Source organism: Rhinolophus ferrumequinum, chromosome 15 (assembly GCF_004115265.2).
Source record: "Rhinolophus ferrumequinum isolate MPI-CBG mRhiFer1 chromosome 15, mRhiFer1_v1.p, whole genome shotgun sequence".
NCBI classification, from domain to species: Eukaryota; Metazoa; Chordata; class Mammalia; order Chiroptera; family Rhinolophidae; genus Rhinolophus; species Rhinolophus ferrumequinum.
Genome location: NC_046298.1, coordinates 7,738,395 through 7,759,214, shown reverse-complemented (window position 1 = coordinate 7,759,214; position 20,820 = coordinate 7,738,395).

Sequence of the window (20,820 nt, the reverse complement as noted above, 5' to 3'; positions counted from 1 at the left end):
ATCATTGTGCTTTTTAAAAAACACACACTTAACAAAACACACTGTAGCAAAGCCTGTGTGGTTCAATCTTATTTGATTGGCTTTTCTGAAAATGAAGAACTGGAATAGGCTTTTATGTAAAGAGCCCTCTCAGAATGGATTAGATGTAAAGATGGGTAGCATTTTTACTGTATCGACAGCAAACCATTAGGCAGCCACACTCCAGCCCGGCCACTGAGAGGAAATCGAAGAGAATAGTTTCCTGACTGGGCGGGCAACAGAACCTATCAGCTCCTGGTCCCTGGCCTGGTGACAGGGCTGTCACTGATTATCCTCTCCCTGCTTGGTATAATTACGCCACCACCCTCAGACTTACTAAAGTGCTCGTAGAATAGTCATGACCACTACACATACATAAGTACGTTCGTCATGAAGTTTAAAACTGTTCTGGAGAGCCTGTAAACCTGGGACTTGTGTGTGCGTCTGAAAGGACGCAGAGATGGGAGCATAATCATCCCCTGCATTGTTAAAGGACGATGGGTCACTTCTCCGCTTTTGACATTTTGAGATGTCTGCGTTTACACACCGGGTATTTCCACCTCTTCAGGGGTGGAAAGAAACGATGGTGAGGGAACAAAAAGGAAAAGAAAACAAAACCTGCATATTCGTTCATTTGAGACAGGTTCATTTTGGAAGTGTCTGTGTCACCACGCCACTTACTTTGTTTTGTTTTTCAGGAACTGTGGCTTTGTATCTTTGAATGCTCTCCTGATTAAAGCAGGTAAACCTTTTTTTTTTTTTTTTTTGGTAACCTAGAGAAGGGATATGTCTCTTATATCTCCTGGAGAGCTGAGATTTCCAAAAGAGTAGGAATGCCCATGTTTTCAAGTGAAGATAAGGATATTATTTGTCTCTTATTTCCTGAATTCCAGGGCTCTATCTCTCCCTCTCCTCAACAAACTCTGTAAACTATGGATTATTGTCTCGGGTTTTATTATGGCACCTGGGGAGACTTATTTTTTATAGAGATGTTCCACCAATAATCAGGCTACACGCCAGGAGCGGTACTTTACATTCATTAGACTAGAAATGTGCACCTTTTCGAAAAGCATTTTGTCAAGAGAACCCCCAACTCCAATAAGGGCTGCTCATCAGAGTGGGTGTTCTCAGGCAGGCATTTCTAATGTTTCAGGACGCTTCAACTGCAGTAAGCGACAGCATGGTGCTCTTCCTTACTTTGCTTATGAAGTGGGACTGCGGTTCAAAATGAACATCAAGTTGCTAGCTGTCTGCTCACTGTAATTGGATTTAATTCATTATCTTTCATTTCAATAAAATCACAGGAAAACACAGGGATGTAAATGTGTCGACTAATTGCTTATGGAAATTCAGGTGCCGACTTGGTATAAATTTACCCCTTGCATGAAGAAGACACAGTTGTGTCATTATCAGGGAATTTTATAACAATATGTAATTATAGAGAGAAGCAGGGGTAATCAGCAAGTCTTTCCACAAAGCAGGTAGCATTCTTGGTTAAATATTTACAGCTGCAAAAACAGCCGGTAATAACGAGAGTTTTCCCAGCCACACGTTCCAGAGCATCCAACAAATGTTATGAAAAGTGGTCATTATCTGCCCGCTAGCTCTGCTTTGCCTTTGTCCCTTGTGAGAAATGTTTCTGTGTGGTTTGCAGGACGGGAATACGGGCTGATTCGGCAAGTGCCCTTTCAAGAGTGATGAAAACAAGTAACTAAGATCTCATCGTCCTTCCCTGCTAGAGAGAGGCGCAATTAGACCTGCGTTGCATATTTACAGATGACATCAGCCAGGAATCCTGTACAGAGAGAAAATGCTTTGCGTTTTCTCCCTTCTTTCTTTTCTTGTTCCCTTGTCTGTCCAAAGGGAACACACCGCCAACTGCCAAGATGCCGAAAGCCACAGGCTCGCACACTCCACACTGCTCACCAGGGCTCAGCCTGACCTACAGCTGTTGCACAAAATAAAATCCACGCAGCCCCCACCCTGCTCAAAAAGCCTCCGTGATTCTTTATTACCCAGTGATATGCACTTTGACCCAACCTGAACAAAATTTAATATTTTCTCCCAAATATTTAAAAAATCCATTCTGGGGCCCGAGAGGAGTCAAGGAGTCTGCAAGCCGTAATTTGACATCTGAATTATTCTGAGGCTAATACGGAGAGCTATTCACAAGCTTATTTGGAGATGTGTCAATCAAGATATCGCTTGCACAGGGAAGATGGACCCCCGGCTTAAGATTGCAGATAGCTTTCAGGGAACCACAAAATAAAAGGAAGGCAAGCTCTGATGAATATGTTACGTCTTCATTCTCGACGATGACATTTTTTTTTTCTTGATAGAAAGTACAAACCTAGGAGAGCAGTGTCCCACGGATGTGCCTTTTCCCACACCTGTAAAAGCATTTTAACGTTTATTAAAAATGATAACCATAAACAACAAACATGGTGTCGCAACTCGCCTCTGTTAATTTCAATGCGCTGATTAAGATTTTAAGCAACGCTCCTAAATTAGACTGTCAGGCCGCCATCCTCCACACAGAGCTGAGGTTCTGATCTCGCACAGGCTTGTTAGAGCAGCAGCCTTTCTGAGTCGATGGCGAGCCCGGCGAGTGACGTGCAATGTTCTTCCATTAATTTCCAATGAGATGGGGGTGATTCAATTAGCCCCGATTGTCCACGAGATGTGGCCCAAAATAAAAACGGCCGGGCTCTGATAGCCTCCTCCCGAGATAGTTCCCAGCTGACAAGTAACAATGTTAATTACCCATTGTTATGATCTGAAAGACACCGGAATTTTAATTATGTAAATTCTGAGCCATTTTGTTCACATGAGCAAAAACTAAGCAGACCTTGTTTTTCTGGGAGGAAACTGCAATGGCTGTTTGGAATCTCTGCGAACTTGACTGCGATGCATGTCAAAGAATCACCTCCCTCCGGGCCTGAGCAACCTGGGGATGACTTCTTTCTCCAGAGACAAAGAAGACAACGTTGTCTTTCACACTGTGTTTCCCCAACATCATTCTTGGGGGGCCCTGACAGCCAGTTTGCTTGGCCATGTCTGCTAATGTACAGGGTGTCTGGAATGAACGGCTTTGCGGGAGGCAAACATACACGTCCAACTTCAATACCTGAGATGGCCAAACCATTACCAAACAGAAATGACATCAAGCACCCTCAGTACTACTCCAAAATAAGTTGGTGACATTGTCTGTTAACCACCAAAACTCTAGTTGGAAAAAAAAAAAAAAAATCAAATTCTCTTCAGAGCTGTGGAGAATTCCAGAATCTGCCCAGGAGAACTCTTTCTTCCAGACTAATGCTCCCCATGGCTGTTGGTCTTTATTCCTCATCGTCCCCTTCCTCATTAGGAGTCTGTCCGATGTCCAAAAGGTATATGGTACCCAAGGAGAGCACATGGGTCTTTATCGAGATCAAGTTGAACCTGACCTCAAGGGGAGATACTCCGGTCCTCCTGAGATTATATGATGGGAACCTTGGGAACCTCAGTACCTTGGGAAAATGAATGGGTTAGGGGACGGTGAGAGATCATATAACTCAGCTAAAAATGAATGTAAAATTGTATTCTTATATTAAAATGAACATATTATTATATGTTAACAACTAGAATTTTAATTTATTAAAATGTTGAGATCAAACAGGGGACTTGACAAAAAAAGTTTTCCTGGAGTATATCGCCTAACCCTTGCCCCCATTACACCCCAAACCCTGCCTGGGAGACTGAATGAAGGGTGGGTCAAGTTTATCATCCTTTGCTGAGTAACGTCAATGAGAAAGTTTGAAAAGGTCTGGTATGCCTTGGTCCTCAAAGAGTTTCCAATCTGGTGACTTTTTTCCTGCTTCTTATGATTAAAAAAAAAAAAGAAAAAAAAAAAGAGCCCAGCTGTATCACAGAGGACCTGGCCCTACCATTGGGGTCATCCTTAATGCAAAGTACAAAAGAATGAGGGGGAAGAGAAAGCTGGGGTTGGGGGGCGGTCAGGAAGGAAAGAAATGGTTGGCAGAGGGAACATGCTTCACAAATAGCTCACATCAACAGCCTGGAAAACAACTAGCCAAACTTTATCTGCAAGGTAAGGAAGCAGCCAGAGACCTCACCCAAAGACCAGTCCTGTTTTCAGTAGGATTTTGGCAAAGTTGAGAATAGACTGAATAAACATCTAAGAATAACTTATAAGCAAGCCTGCCACAAGATAATAAATGAAAGGAAGAAACACGGAGCACTTACTATGTGTTAAATTTATCTTTTCACCTGATCACCATCCCAAACCCATTTTCCAGATGGAAAAACTGAGGCTTAGGAGGCCTGAGCCATTTGCCTAAGCGACATAGTTCAAAAGTGCTGGGGTTTGTGTCCTTTTCCCTTAGCTACACTGCCTACCTTGAGGGTCATTCTGTATTCCAGGTACTTGGAATTTGGGCTGCCCATAGGTCTCACTTGGGGCAGACGAATGAAAATGAGAAGATCTCAACTAAAAAAGGTATGTCATTGTTCCCCATTGCTGTGTCCTAACTGGAGTTGCTGTTTCCTGCTTGCCTGTCTCCTCCTTTCTTGTATTCATCCCCTCCCTCTCCATTGATCACTCCTTCCTCATCTACCTACTCTCCCTTAAATGTCAGAGCTTTCAGGGTTCCTTCCTAGACTCTCTTCTTACTCTTTGCTCTAGACCAGGGTTTCTCAACCTCGGAACTACTGACATTTGGGGCTGGATAAGTCTTTGTTGTGGGGCTGTCCTGTGCATGACAGGATGTTTATCAGCATCCGTGGCCTCTACCCACTAGAGATCAGTAGCACTCTCCCCCTACCCCGATTGTGACAACCAGGAATGTATCCAGACGTTGCCAGATGTTTCCCCGGGGGTCAAAATCACCCCTGGTTGTGAACCACTGTTCTAGATGATTTTCTTCATTTCCATGTATTTAATTACCAACCACATATTTAGGTACCGACGATCCCTCAGAGCAGCTTGTCCAGCCCAGACCTCTTTCCCAAGCTCACAAGCACCTCACACTCAATACATTCAAAACTGAACCTTGCAGACATGGCTCCTGCTGGCGGCTCCAGCTTCAGTCTCACGCCCCCGGGACGGTCCCTCTTTGCACATGCTGTTGCTTTTGCCTGGGCCTAACCTTCCATCACCTCTCTGCCGGGCTGTCTCTGACTCTTCTCTAAGTCCATCCCCAGGAAGCCATCCTTGAGTCCCATGAGATGGGGTGATGGCCCCATTGCATTACAAGTATTCATCCATTCTTTTGTTCATTCATTCACCTCGTTAGCTGCTAGGGATCCAATCATGAGCAAACTCCTGTCCTCGGAGAGCTTACAGACCAGCTCCCCCATCAGACTCTGGGTTCTGAGAAGGACCACGACTTTCATCTCTGAAGCCCGTATAGCTCAGAGCCTGGTACATAGTACATGCTCCATAAATTTTTTTTTACGTGTGTTTTTCTAGTCCCCCATCAGCTCCAAGTCAAGTAGTTTTTCAGTCTCGTTGTGGAGGGTGCAGCTCACAGTGGCCCATGTGGGAATCAAACCGGCAACCTTGTTGTTAAGAGTACCACGCTCTAACCAACTGAGCTAACCGGCCGCCCCTCCGTAAATGTTTTTATAGCTAACAAAATATTGCACACCCCAATCCCATCGGTCTCACACTAAAGCATTCTCCAGCAGGTGTTCTCTAGTCAAGCCTCAAGCTGGGGTGCTGGCCTCCCCTTCTCCCTTCTCCCCTGTCCCAGGGGATATGGGCTGGCTCAGCCATGGAGTTACCGGTTAGGCCAGGCATTTGCTCAGGGATTACTGGGGCCCTTCCAGAAGAGGATTACCGTGTGTCCAAACCCACCGGACGTGGGAATAGCCCTCTAAATATTTGCTGAGAGTTCCTGACCTTTACCTTCTGTCGCGTAGCCCCACATGGGATGGCATGGGAGCTGAGCAGGTGACTGGCAGCTCGGGGCTCCTCCCTCTTCCTGTCTCTCAGCCCACTCAGGGCTGGCTCTCTGGTATTCAGAACAGGCCTGGCTGGAAGGGCAGTGCCTTTGCTTAGTCACTCTTAATATTAAACAGGGGATTCCCAATACTCTCTGTTGATTCTGCTAAGACCATTACTGCCTTTGGTGGCATCACTTTAATTTGTGCTCTTGAAGGCAAACACTGTCATAGGAGCCCCGGCTGGGAGGATATTGCTGATATTAAAGAGCTGGAGGAAGGGCAAACCAGTGCTGACCTGCAGCAGTGCAGCTGGAGGGGAGGGATGCAGGCCTGTGGCTTACGGGAAGTTCAAAATGTCCCCCAACTTCCCCTCATCAAGATAAGCCACTTAACTAGTCCAAGGCAACGACAGAAAGGAAAGGGCTGGCAGAGAGTCTCAGGCAGAAAGCCCATCCTGTGCAGGCTGCAGGTGAGGGGACTAGGAGAGCAGAAGGAAGAGAGAGCCTGCCTGCAGGGAGGGGACCGCCAGGAAGAAGACACCAGGGTTCCCGATGAAGGAGCCACAGGAGCAACAGCGTGTTGGGGACAGGGTTGCCCAATAAAACACAGGATGTGCAGTTAAATTTGAATTTCAAGAACTAACACATCATTCTTTTAGACTTTATTGATATATCTTTTATGCATAAAAACTGTATATATTTAAGGTGTACAGTGTGATGTCTTGATGTATGTGTACATTGTGAAAAGATCACCATTAAGCTAACTAACGTATCTATCACCTCTACGTAGTTACCATTTGTGTGCCTTGAGAAGATTTAAATTAAGAGCTAGGCTCTTAGCAAATTTCAAGTATACAAGACAGTATCAACGGTCATTACCACGCTGTACATTACATCTCCAGAACTCATTTGTTCTGCAAAACCGCAACTTCTACCCTTTGGCCAAAAAACAAACAAATAAATAAATAAGGTGGTATATACATGCAATGGAATATTATTCAGCCTTAAAAAGGAAGGAATCCTGCCCTTTGCAACAACTGGGGTGACGCTGGAGGACCGTTACGCTGAGTGAAGTAAGCCACATATAGAAGGACCAATACTGAATGAACTCACTTATATATAGAATTTAAAACAGTCTTTTGCTTAGAGAAGCAAAGAGTAGAATGGGGGTTACTAGGGGTAGTGGTGGAGGGTGGGGAGGGGGAAATGGGAAGGTATTGGTCAAAGGGTACACCATTTTTTTTATTGTGGTCAATATCCTAAGATTTACTTAACCATTTTTAAGTGTACAGTTCAGTGATATTAAGTACATTCCCATTGTTGTCAACCATCCCCACCATCTAGTTCTCGAGTTTTTCATCACCCTAAACAGCAACCCATTAGACAGTCACTCCGCATTACCCGCCCCGTCAGCCCTGGGGACCACTAATCTGCTTTCCATCTCCATGGATTTATCCGTTCGTATAAATGGAATCCTAGAATATGTAACCTGTTGTGTCTGGCTTCTTTTCCATAACATAACATTTTCAAGGTTCATCCGTGTTGTAGTACGGTTGATAACGGTATCAGTGCTTCATTCCTTGCTATGGCTGAGTAATATTCCATTACATGGATGGACCACATTTGGTTTTTATCCATTTCATCCTCTGATGGACATCTGAGTTGTTTCCACCTTTCGGTTATTGTGAATAGAGCTGCTGTGAACAGTGTGTAAAGTTTTGAATGACCACCTGTTCTGAAGACTTTTGTAAGTATCTGCCAGCACGTGGAATCGCGGGGTCTTATGGGAACTGCATGTTCGTGTTGAGGAAACGCCAGCAGTCCCCATGGGGCTGTGCCATTGGACAATTCCAGCAGCAATCCAGGGCTCCAGCCGTCCTGTGGGGTAGAGCTGGATGGACAGGGCTCTGAAGGGACAAGTGAAGAACATACAGAGCGGAAGTGAAGTCCGTAGGACTTGCTCCTGCACTGCCTTTGGGAAGTGAGAGAAAACAGGTGTGAAGGATGGTGCCTGGGTTTCGAGGCGGACAGTGGACCCTTCACTGAGGCGGGCGTCCTGAAGAGGGCTGGGTTTGTGGGGTGGCCGTGAGTGCGGTTGAGGGCACGTGAATATTTTCAGAGTGCTCACCCTGTTCTACGTACTGTTTCCCAGGGCTTCCCTCCTCTATTTGATTTGATCCTCACCAAACCTTCCAAGTGGAGCTCAGAGGAGATCCATAACTTGTCCGAGGTCACACAGCTAGAGAAGTGGCGCGACCAGGATCTGAGAGCAGGCCTCCTGTCACACACAGGGCTGTGACGCTGACCACGCGCCATGCTGCTCTCTTGCCAACCGGCCTGGTAGGAAACCCTTGTCTGCACCCCAGATGGGTGTCAGCACAATGCTTATCCTCTACTTATCTTAAGAGAGACGTGGACTACCATTTCTACTGTTTGTATACTCCTGAATTACTTAAACAGCTACCGAAACAACAACAAAAAGCATTTTACTTTTATAAATAGAAAAAGGACAGACATTTTTTTAAAAGGGAAAATAAGCAGCCACACAGGCAAAGCTGCAGGGTTGGCCCAGGGGCCATGGGGCTGCTGTTGGATGAAAGACATCAAAGTCAGCATCATGGGTCTGGAAAGAGAACGTCTGAGAGCACACAGGATCAAAGGATGAACCATTCACCACGTGTGGCCGGGTGAATACCAAGTACCCCGGCTCGCTAGGACCACCCGAGGGGCTCCCTCGGAGGCTTGCATCAAGCGTTCCCCACATAACATAGTGATGGGAGTTTAGCCACGTCCTCCCCTTAGATTGTTAGGTGTCTCTGCTACCGAGAAGGGGTAGATTGTACATGGAGCCTTGGTTGTGAGGAAAAGTCCAAAGAAGTCCCTGAGCGGTAAAAGATGGTGCATCTTGCTTCCCTACTGGGCAGGCAGGTGGGACCTCCGCTGACGGATGGACCCAGACTCTGGAGGTGACCCCAAAGTGGTGTGAGGAATGCTTTCATAGGTGCCCCATCTCAGTAGCCCCGTTATTTGGCGTGTACAATTGACATTTCTCTCCTCTCCTCCCCTCCCCACCTTTCCCCTCCCTTCCTCTGCCTTTCTTCTCCCTTCTTCTCCCCTTCCCTTCCTTTCGCTGCCCTTCCCTCCCCTCCCCTCCCCTTCCCTCCTGTAGGTGGTAACCCCAGGTGCATGCTTGTCTCAGAGTTGCTTTGAGAACCCAGCCTGTCTCACGAATGCTGGTCCCTCTTCCTTCACCCCTCCCACCACCTGTTAGCTCCCTGTCCTCTCAGCTCCACGTCACTTCCTCAGGAAAGTAGCCTGAGACTGTCTCTCCTTCCCACCTGCAGTCAGGGTCTTGCCACTATTGGGTTCCATATACTCGGATGTCCAGTCCATGGAACTTATCCCAGTTTGTGATTACACATGGATTACGATGCTTATTTGGTGAGTTATCTAAATCTTGTCTTAGCCCACAGGGCCTATGGGGACAGGAAGTGTCTGGTTTTGTTACCTGGTATCCTCAGTGTCATCATGTGCCTGATATGCAGGCCATTAGGACATATGTGTTTAATGAACAAGGTCCCTGGTGGTAACAAGGGCTGAGGCTCCAATCCAGGTGGCATTTCTGCCTAATGAAGGCCCAATCTAGACTATTCCGCTGAGGCTGGATTCCCTCTCGCTGTGAAGACCCTTCTCCAAAGGTGGGATTTTTCTTCTCATTGAAGAACAGCAGGCCCGTTTCACAAATCTGCCGCCCTGGCCCACCCCAAACAATGGGAGGGTATCGCCCTTTCGCTCAGTCCAGGAAGAGGGTGTCTCTCTAAATGAGCCAGGACCCCTTGCCTGGCCACCACGGCTCCAAACGCCTTGCCCTGGGCTTGGCCCCAACAGGGGTGCCTTGTTTTTCTTCCTTTGTACACAGGTTACAGGAGGGCTGGAAGCTGGAGTCCCCGCCAGGTCTGCGGGCTCAGCGCCTCTCATAATGGGAGGTCAAACGAAATGAAAACCCACCTCCCTTGCCCCATCATCTGAATTCTTACATTGGCTATGACATGGCTAAGGGGAAAATATTGGATTTATTTTTATGAGTTAGTCATCACCGTAAGGCCCTCAAGACGAACCGTGCGAAGTGAATCCATTCAGAAGGTCAGAAGGTCACAGCTAACTTGTAAAAATAAATCCAATATTTTTCACTCTGTCTTATTAGATTTATATGATGCAGACATCCGGGGAGGTTTGTTTTTTAAAAACTGGCATTTTCCAGCACTATTTAGAGTATTTCTTCCTCGCCTCAACTGAAAACCCATTCCAGCTCCAGGTTCTCTGCTGCTCATCTGACCGTGTGGCAGTTTCTTGATTTTTTAAATCTCTTTTGAAATGAGAAGCTGGGAGTCTTCACATCTCCCTTCCATCATTTCATCTCTACAGAAACCAGCATCAATGTTTCTGAGCCTTAAGTAGCCAAAATGGAAGTTGGAAATCACCGAAAATATTTGATGGGTAGTGTTACCAAAATTTCACTTTCCATCTGAAAAAAAAAAAAAAAGAAAAGGGGTCAAATGGACCCATTGTCGTCACTCAGGAAACAAACTGCTACGCACACACTTCTCAAGTTCCACAGGCTGGTGTGTTCCTGGCCAGTGTTTCTCAAATAAGAATAAGGGGTCTTTGGTTGTGCAAGGGTTTGTGGGGACAGCTGGGGACAGTCCATGCCCCCTCCTGATGTTTGCTCACGCCCACTCCTTTTCTTCTCTCTCTTTCTTCATTGTCCATGTTGTTTACTTTCTCTAGCAGGACTCTGACCTTTAATGTAACTGTTTTCTACTCCTGAATCAAGTTTCACCTCTGTATTAGTTTGCTAGGGCCGCCAAAACAAAGTCCCACAGACTCCGTGGTTTACACAATACAAAATGATTTCCTTCCCATTCTGGAGGCGAGAAGTCAGGAGGTTTGGTTTCTTCTGAGGCCTCTGCTTGGCTTGCCTTTCTGCTGTGTTGCTGTGTCCTCACGTGGTCTTTTTCTCTGTGTGCGCACATATCTGGGATCTCAGTTTCCTCTAATAAGGTCACCAGCCAGATTGGATTAGGGCCCATCCTAAAGACCTCATTTTAACTTGCTTATCTCCTTAAGACCCTACCTCCAAATACAGTCACATTCTGAGGTGCTGAGGACGTGATTTGGGGGGGTGGGATGTAGCCCATAACACCCTCCCGAGCTCGACACCAAGCTTTCTACCGACAGGGAAGGTCTGTCTTCAGCTCTTGTGCCCCTTACAGCACTAGACTCACACGCTCCTCCGTGCAGAAGGGGTTTTACCAAGACGAGTGGCGTCAAACCCCCACGATAAGAGGACAAGGGTGCCTGAATTATCTTTAAGGGACGTCATTGCTAAGTAAGCAGCGTTTTTGTTATTGCATAGCCACATTTCACGTTTTCTCTGAGCACCCATGTCCACACACATTACCTTCTCCCGGATCATCTTGAGAAGCCCCTTTCGACAGAAAAGAAGCAATGGGATGCACTGTGGTTTTAACCTGGCCGTTATGCTTGGTGGGAACATTGATACCCCTCCCCGGTTTGTTGTGTTTCAACTTCTTTCTGGAAGCTGAAATTTCAGATCTTTGTGTGTTCTCAGCAGAAGAGCCACCCGTCTCAGCTCTGAACTTCCAAGGCCACGTTCCGGCCTGTGATAAAGACCCCAAGCCAGGCGATGGATCCTGCCGGGCTGTACACATCTCAGCTCCCCGGGAGAAAATGCGAGCAATAACATCATCACACAGCTGTCTTGCCCGCCAGCCCTGGCCCTTGTCTCCCAACCCTTCTGAGGGATTCGGTGGGGAGGCTGGAGAACACTGGTTACGACGGGCCAGGGGGGTTGGAGGAAAGTCGTTCTGATATTCTACCAGATCCATCAAGTAGTCCTTTACATTCTTGTCATTGCAAGCTTCATTTGCTCTCAGGAACAAGTCTTTACGCCAGCCACGTAGGCTGTTCTCTGAATGCTGTGATTATCAGGTCACACTGAAAGGGTCCTCCTGGCGCCAGCATACCCACTGTGCCTCAAAACTCCACATTAAAGCCACTCGCTTGATGTAAGGAAACATTTTTTTCAAAGTGTGCTCTGTGGAACACTGGGTTCATCTAAATCAGTACCTTGAAGGGTTAAGGAAGAGTTCTTGAAGGGAAAGGAGACAGGCGACCTTTGCTGTCCCAGATCCTAGCATGAGGCCTGCCATGAAGGGCGTTCAATAAATCTCTGTAGAATGACTGTTTTACTGGCCCGATGAGTTGGGGAAAGCCAAAATGAAGCAAGTTTTCTTACTCTGGGTCTTCTCAGGGCTTTGGTGAGTGGATGAGCCGTAGGAAATGCCAAGAGAGGCAGCCCCCTACAAACACATTTATTTGGGTTGAGTATTCCAAAATGCGGTGAGCCCAGACGGCAGTATTCTTGCCATATGGTGGAGCGGCATTATAGATGAAGAGCTTCACACACAGTGGAGAAGGACACTAACCGGGCAGTGAAGGGGTAAAAACCTGATAAAAAATGGCCTTTGGGGTGACAGAGAGGCACTTGCCCAGACAGGAAACCTGGAGGTTTGGGAAATTGGGGGTCGTCAAAGCCCATTTGAGGGAATTGCAGCTTGAAGGTATGTCTCTAGGGGGTACCTGATTCAACATGTTTTGGTTCCATCGGGGCTGGGAGAGCACACAGGAGTGTTTTGGAGCAAGTCTGTTTGCATGGATTTGTCACTGGGTCCCCAGCAGAGTGGCACATGTCTAGGGCAGGTAAGTCTTTCTGGGGATGGGGAATGAGCAGGGAGTGGAAAAGGATGAAGAGAAGATCAGTAGACCAGAGCCTTGGGGCCTGACAGAGCCATAGAGGTGGGTAGGGGTAAGGAGTCAGGGCCCCCCAAAACCATGAAGACAAGTGTTACCTACTTCAGTGATGCCTAAGCCTGACCCTGCTCCCTGATGCCACCAAATAAACACCACCTCATTATCAAGAAGTTAAGTCCATTCTTCTCATTCTGGAAAAGAGAGAGAGACACACAGAAAGAGAGAGACACAGAGATAGAACAGTTCCCATTTCTCAGAGCTTCAATTTAGCTCACCCTTTGATGAGTGGCTGGCATGACGTACACAAACCGAGTGCAATTTAAAACTCAGGAAACTCAGCTTTCAATAATTCCCAGCTAGGTTTCCATCGGCGGAAGAGTAAATAATACAACTGCTACAAACGCTGGGAGCAAAATCGCCAATAACAGCTCTATGCTTATGATAACTTTCCCAATTTTCTGCAATCTCCACCGCTTCTCTCTTGACTTGGGTCTGTATCAGATTTTTTTTTTTCTTTATTGAACATCTGCCTTGGGAGCCACTGTCACAAAAAGTAATAAACACATCAATCCAAAAGAAAAAGAGAGGACTGTGCAGTCTAAACTACTTAACCAATCAAATTGGCAGCTGGCGGAATGAAATGGAGGGGTGAGAGCTAAGAGACCCACTTCCCAGAGAACGTTGCTAATGATGGTTCCCGCCCACGGCACAAGATGTACCTCAACTGTACCCCGGCTTCCTAATATGTTAATTGCAGTTTCTAACACTAATTACAGATTGCAACCTTTGTTGAGATTTCAAGCCGTGGGATTAATTTATAAGTCCTTCGTTCAGCCAAAATTTAACAGCTCTTGCTTTTTCCTTTGCCTCCTCCAAAAGATAAGGCAACAGGGAAAGATTTGCCTTGGAATAAAGAATTCCTTTCCTTAAAAAAAAAAAAAAATCCAAACTATAATAATGCCTCTCAAGTTATTACCCATGAATTCTGCAAACGTTGTACTAGAAATGGCTATTACGATGTTCACTGTCCCCGAAGGTTCCCCCTCCCCACGCAAATAAGAACAACAAACAATTATGCCTGAAAGGGAAACAAAAGCAATTTATGTTTTCCAGTTATTGTCTCAGAAATAGCCAAAGATTACTTGCATACCGAACAGAAGAAATCAAATCTTTCACTACTGCTTAAAAAAAAAAAATCTTATTACAAATTACATTTAACTCAGGTGTGTATAGTTTGCCAGCTCTTATCCAATTGTAAATTAGACCAGGGTTGCCTGTTGGGAGGGAAAAGTGGCTTTTGAAACATGTCTTATTGACTGGGTATAAATTACCTGCAGCAGTTTTGTGAAGCAAATTTGAAGCAGAAGAAGCCTCCAGGCCACACTGTATTGATTGTAGACTGAGATTCGGCTGATTTTAAGGTGAAAAATAAATATTGTTTTAGCAGCAATTTAATTAACAAATCATTGCACAAATCGTAAGAATATTGTGTTGTCTAATACAGAGATTTAAGCTTTTTTTTCTTTTTTCTTTTTTCTTTTTTTTTTTTTTTTACAATTATCTGATAAATGCTTAGTTTCACATGTAGAGTGACTGTCTTTAGTTATCACTCTCAGTTACTCTCGGAATCACAGAATGCGAAGTAGTGGCTATGTGTACCCTGTTCATTTTTCTTTAGACTCTAGAAGCCAAGTTTTTCCGTGTTCCTAAATGAAATGAACACGTTTCTCTTCAGCATTGGCAAAAACCGAGGTGTGCTGATTTGAGCAGAGCCCCTGCGGACACTTCGATTCTGGAGGGAATCCAAAGGCCGGCCGCGCAGTCAAGCCATCTCTGTCCTTAAGCTGTCATGTGACTGTGGCCAGATCACTTTACTTCTCCCAGCCCCACTTCCTTCATGGATTAGATCATCCCTTAAAGGAATGGTGTTCTGATAAACAACAAGCTCTTGGAGACACAAAGGCCTGATTTCTAGGGTTTGCCCCTTCCCATGGTGTAAATACCCAACTAGGGCTGATTTCAAGCTACTATTCTGACATGACTACATGCGCAGCTGGGAAGAGATGCTCTGAACCACCTCCAAGCAGCTCCAGCTGACAACTGCCCCTAAGAGCCCTTCTAATTCAAGAATGCCACAAGTCTGTGAATGTCACATAGCTAAATGGCTCCCCGGCTTTCAGAAAATTAACAAACAAAATTTAAATGCACATACACAGGAAGTGAATTCTACTTTTTTTTGGATAACTCAGATGTTATTTCAGAACCTCTCTGTATAACCGGATTATAATGATGAATATCAATATGATTTCTTATCAATAGTATGTCCAGAATATATACCTTTTCTGTTTTTTTACTGGGAGAAAAGCGCACGATAATAGCAAAAGCGTCTAATATGGAGATAACATCCATAAGAGTTCCCAAACTCCTCCAATGAACTGATTTTTAAAAATACCTTTTTTCCCTTAATACAAAGTACTACATGTGTATTGAAGAGAATGCAGGTAAATTCAGGAAGGCCTAAAGAATAAAAATGTTTAAATCTCTAGAATTACCTCACCCGGACATTAACATATCAATGTATTTTTAAGTGATCTGTCTCCCCACCCTCTCTCTCCTTCTTACACACACACACACACACACACACACACACTATTTTTGTAAAAATGAGCCTAAACATGGTTTTGTGTCTTTTTACTTGTTAAAAATGGAAGTATTGCCATGTATTAAATTCTCCCACATTATTTTTAAGGGCTGCATTACCAAGCTTTCATCAATCAGTTAGTATGTATTTTTGGACCTCTAGGCTGTTTCCAGTTGTATGTTAATATGAGACAACTGTGTATTCATTATGGACTAAATCTTTGTGTGCAGCTGTAATCACTGGTGATGAATCAACTGTGAGAACAGGAGTTCATGCAGCTACCAATGTCCTTTTAAAAACAGCTCACACTGTCACTGAAAGAAACCTGTTCTTACTGCACCTCTGTATGCGATCAGACAATACCCATGGTCTAGGGGCAGCCCCACCATTGACTGAGAGATGTTGATGGTTTTGCTTCTTGCATGAGGCAATGAAGAACCAGTCAAGTGTTGGTTGTTGTCAGCGCGTGAGTCAAATACCACTGCTCTTCATAAGGATGACCCCTAAACATGGGAGAAGAGGCCCAGGAGACCTGTTCTCCATCCCTCTTCCCTTTTCAGAGCAGCCTGCACAGGGAGGAAGTGGTGGAAACCTTGACAGAAGTCCACACAACTGTCCTCACTTGGAGGGCGGTGGCAGGAAGGGCGAGCTCCTGTTAAACGGGCAGAGAGGACTCGGTACCCTGTAGGAGCTCAGACCCTGCAGGCCTGACAGAGACACCGCCTGAGGGGCAATAGAAAGCACTGTCTTGCCAAATAGACTTACTGCAAGAAACGGACAGCTTTAGGAAATTTCTGATTTGCCTTTTCAGCAATATTCAAGAAGACATTGAACCCAGACACTGGAGGAAGCAGGATGAGAAAGAAACAATCTGAGATAAGGGAAGAGTGAATAGAGAGAAAACACAATTGATTAATTAAAAACCATCATCTGAACAGCAGGTTGGATACTGCAGAAAATCAATTTAATGAGGTAAAAGACAAATTCAAGACATTTTCCATTATACACATGGGAAAGTTTGATAGATACTGATTTATAATGACAGAGAGAAATGATCAAAGAAAGATGCATTTAAAAAAGGTAAAGGTTGCCACTAACAGAACAAAAATGGGGTATTTCCTTCCAAATTATTTTTCAATAAAAGGAAGAAATTAAACATAATCTATATGTTTAAAAAAAAAAAACCAGGAAGGAGAGGAAATCAAATAAGCCTAAAAAAGAAAACAAAATAATAGAACACCAGACGTTACTCTCATAATATATAGATTAACTATTAAAGCAAAAACAGATAAATTAATTAACTCTATTAAATTCAGAGATCCTCAAAATAAAATAAAATGAGCTATTTAGTTAGATAACCCTAAAACAAAAGGACTCAAGAGTATTAAATGAGGACATAAATATTTGAATAATACAATAAGATTAATTTAATATATACATATCAAATTGTATGCCCTACAAAGGAAGACAATAGTCTTCTAAACTTTCCATAGAACACTTATAAGAATTACCTTAGCTTCCAAGGAACACCTTAATAAATTCAAAAAGATTTATACTGCTCCTGCGAGGTGGTTTTAAGATTCAGAATCGAGCCCAACAATTTTTTCCCCCTCCTTTTCCAAATGCCACAGAAGGGCTTGAAGAAATCTGAACGTAAGAAACGATCCGTAGTTATCCTAGAAACCTGAGAAGAATGCAACTAATGGACCCCAATTTTAAAGTGTTTCTGGAAACTGCAGAAATAGAAGTGAAAAATAATCCAACAAGTGACAAAAAGTCTAACAAGCATCCTGAGAAGAATCTGGATACCCACAGAGCCCAGGAGAACCCGCAATATCAGAAGGGTGGGGCTCAGGATGTGGACAGTCCAGGGACAGCCAACAGGGTACTCGAGTGTAGTGTACTCGAGTCTTTGACTTCCTGATGACAACCCAGTCACGCTCACGATGGGGACAGTCACCTGGGAGAAACCAGGGTGCCTTTCCTGGCTTTTGGGACTCCTGGACTGTGGCCCCTGGCTTCCGGCCCCTTACCCTGCAGACAATTCGAGTATTCAGTAGTAAAGATCCACAGTAAAGTCACCATCATGGAAGATGGTATATTTTTTCAAAGCACAAATTTGTCACTGTCTCTGTATGAAAAAGTGCAGCATCTTCAGTCTCAGATTCCAAAATGGTGAGTGTAAAGATTAAAAAAGAAAGTTGGAGGTGAGGCTGGGTGGGAGGGTGGGGATGGGAAGCCATGCCATATCTCTGTTTTGAAAGTGAGGCCAAGCCAGTTTTCTCATTTCCTTTTTGTTTGTTTGTTTGTTTGTTTTTCTAGGGGAAAAAAATATCTAGGAATATTGTTTGAGGTGTTTTCCAAATTTAGATAGAATAAAAACAATATATTTGAATGTTTGGCAAACTGCTTTGAAACATACCTAATTTCATTTGCTCCTCGTACTCACTCTTTTCATTAGGTATCCCGGGTATTATTATAGACACTTACCAGATGGCTGATGGGAAAGTCAGATGAGGCCCAGAGCAGTGAAGTGGCTTGCCCGGTGTCACACAGCGGTAGAGCTGACTCCTGAGTCCACAACTTCTGACCTTAAGTCCGATGTTCTCGCTCCTTCACCAACGACCATAAAACCTTGACCTGACTAATAAATAAACTTTATGAAGGGAGAGCCTTGAACACATTCACGGGAGCCGAGATGGTTCTAAAAGGGTGAACGTAACAAACAGGAGCGGCTATTACACATGAACTTGTCTGTTGAGAGCTCACCCGGATCTTTGACTCATTCTTCTCGTTAATTAAATGGGAGAGTGGTTGAAGCCCCCACAGCCCCTGCCCGATCCCTTCGCAGGGAGCCTGGCTCCTGGTCCACATGGGAGCCAAGGGGGTGCCGAGGGGCAGCCCATGACGCAAACAGAGGCAGCCAGAGTGACTTCACAGCAGAGGAGCAGGGGCCACGGGGGACGGTGTCTGCCCTCCTAATGCAGATGAGGTCTCCAAACCTCTCCCGCGGGGCTGGCCCATGGCTGAGGACAAGGCTCCCTGAACCCTGGAGTTAGTTGGCTTTTTAGTTCGAGGCTTGGCACAAAGATTTATGGTCCTACTGTGACCACACTCACCATCCATCACGATTAGTTACAATAAAATCTCTCTTCGTGTTTTTAAAAGCCCTTCGAGTTACATTCCATTATGCAGTTAACATATCGCAGATGGTCGGGCCATTGTTCAACCAGGGAACCATTTTTTGATCTCTGCAAAGGAGGGCAGGGAACCAGCGCTTGACGCCCCCAGAGGCCGTGGAGACCCTGAGCCTGGAGTAGAGGAGACAGAACAAAGATGGGGGGCCCTGGCTCACCCCATGAACTCGGTGGTCAGACTAAAATGAGGGGATGAATAAAGTACAAGGGCTTGGGTGACTGGCCTTTTTGTTGAGGGAAGTTAACCCGCATGCTCTCTGGTCTCTAGAATATCCAGTCTGTCTTCTCTGGAAAGGGTCGTCCCTGTTTCTGAGCCACTCTCCCAGGCTGGTCTGCATCCCACTCATTCAATTTACATTGGATCGAAGCCTCTGCTGGGAACTCAGATGATAAGAGATGAAGGACAATTACCAATGTTGTCCCCTAAAACTTGCTGCTCCCTGCCTCCCCGCCCCCCTGTCCCCCAGGTCCTAATAAATGGCACTAGCTGGTATGGTAGCCCAGGCCCTGCGGCACATTTGGTTGTGCTCCCAGGTAGTCACTCCCTTGCTAAGGGATGATTCTGCAGTCCTGCTCACAGCCTGAGACTTGCAGCGTATCCTGTGGGAGGAGTCTGAAACCCCGTCCTTGACAGTGACCTGGGCCAGTTGACGTGCTTTAGCCAGTGGCACGTAAGGCAGGCCGATGCTTTGAGAGCTATAGTGTGTTTCTGCCAGTTCTCCTCCTATTTTCCAATCTATCTAGAAGAGAAACTGCTCCTTCAGGCTGAATCCTGCAATGAAATAGACCCATGGAGCAGATGCCACCAGCAGCGGACACAGGACCTGAGTGACAAAACTGTTTTATAAGCGCCTGAGGTCCTGGGGTTGTTTGCTACCGCAGCAGAATTCAGTGAAATCAGAAGTCAGGCCAAACGGAAGGGTCGTCCTCGGTGCCCTTCTTTCCCTCAGCCTCCGTAGTCACCGACACCAGGTGGTGCCATCTCTCCCATCGAACTCCGCCTCGAGTCCACCCACTTGCCTCCCTCTCTGCTGCCCCCACCTCCACCCACGGCGCCTGGACCACCCCAGCATTCCGCTCCCTGTGCACTGCTGTCGTCCTCCCATCCTTTCTCCATTCAGCAACTGGCCTGGTTTTCAAACAGTGAAAATCAGATGAGGCCACTCGCGTGCTCAAACCCCTGCCGAGACTTCCCAGTGGTTTTCCCAGCAAAGTCAGACCCATGGCCCGCCCGCAGGTGGGCATCTTTCACACCTTTCTGTGGCAGCTCGTATGTGTCTCAGCCACATTCACTCACACCTGCCACCTGGGCTTCTTCTCGCTTCCTCACACATGCCAGTTCTTTTGCCATCCCCAGGTCTCTGACTGGAATATTCTTCTCCAGGCGTGGCCACTTCTCCAGAAATTGGTACAAATGTCACCTCCTCAGAGAGGCCTCCCCTGATCAACTCCCCCACCCCCAACTCGATTTTAGTACCAGCGTGGCTTTTATCACCACTTATAATGACCTTGTTTGTTGGTTTATTTGCTCTCTGTCTGCCCCCTACACTCCAGACTAGAATGTAAACCCCATGAGAGAAGGGACAGGTGCCTTTTTTCTCTCATGCATCCCCAACGTCTGGCACATGGGCGCTTAATGAATATTTGCTGAATAAATAACAGCTAACATTTATTGAACACTTGCAAATATCACACCATTTTATTTTCTCAGCAACCTATGAGGTAGGGACTATTATGATCTTCATTTTATCAATGAAGATGTGGAGGCACAGAATGGTTATGTAACTTGCCCAAGGTCACACAGCTATGTGTGGCCCCCAGGACCACCCAGGGGGTCCTGGGATTTGAGGCCAACTCTAGAACCTGGGCACTTAACTGCTGTGTTATCCTGAACAGGTCAAAGGCTCAGTGGGGCTCTCCCAAGTCACACTCAACCAGAAATCACACCATCAAGTCAATGCAGCATCCAAAGGAATACAGGCACTTCCCGAATCCAACCACACGTCTTCCTGCCCATCTCAAGATTCCAGTGATATTATGAAAAGAACATGGGCTCGGCAGCCTGAGGCCAGGGGCTGCACCTCCGCTGTCACTTATTGAGCTATGACTCTGTGCCAGGCACAGGCCCAGGGCTTAGCACGTGCTGTCTCATTTAACAGATAAGGAAACTGAGGCTCAGGAAGGG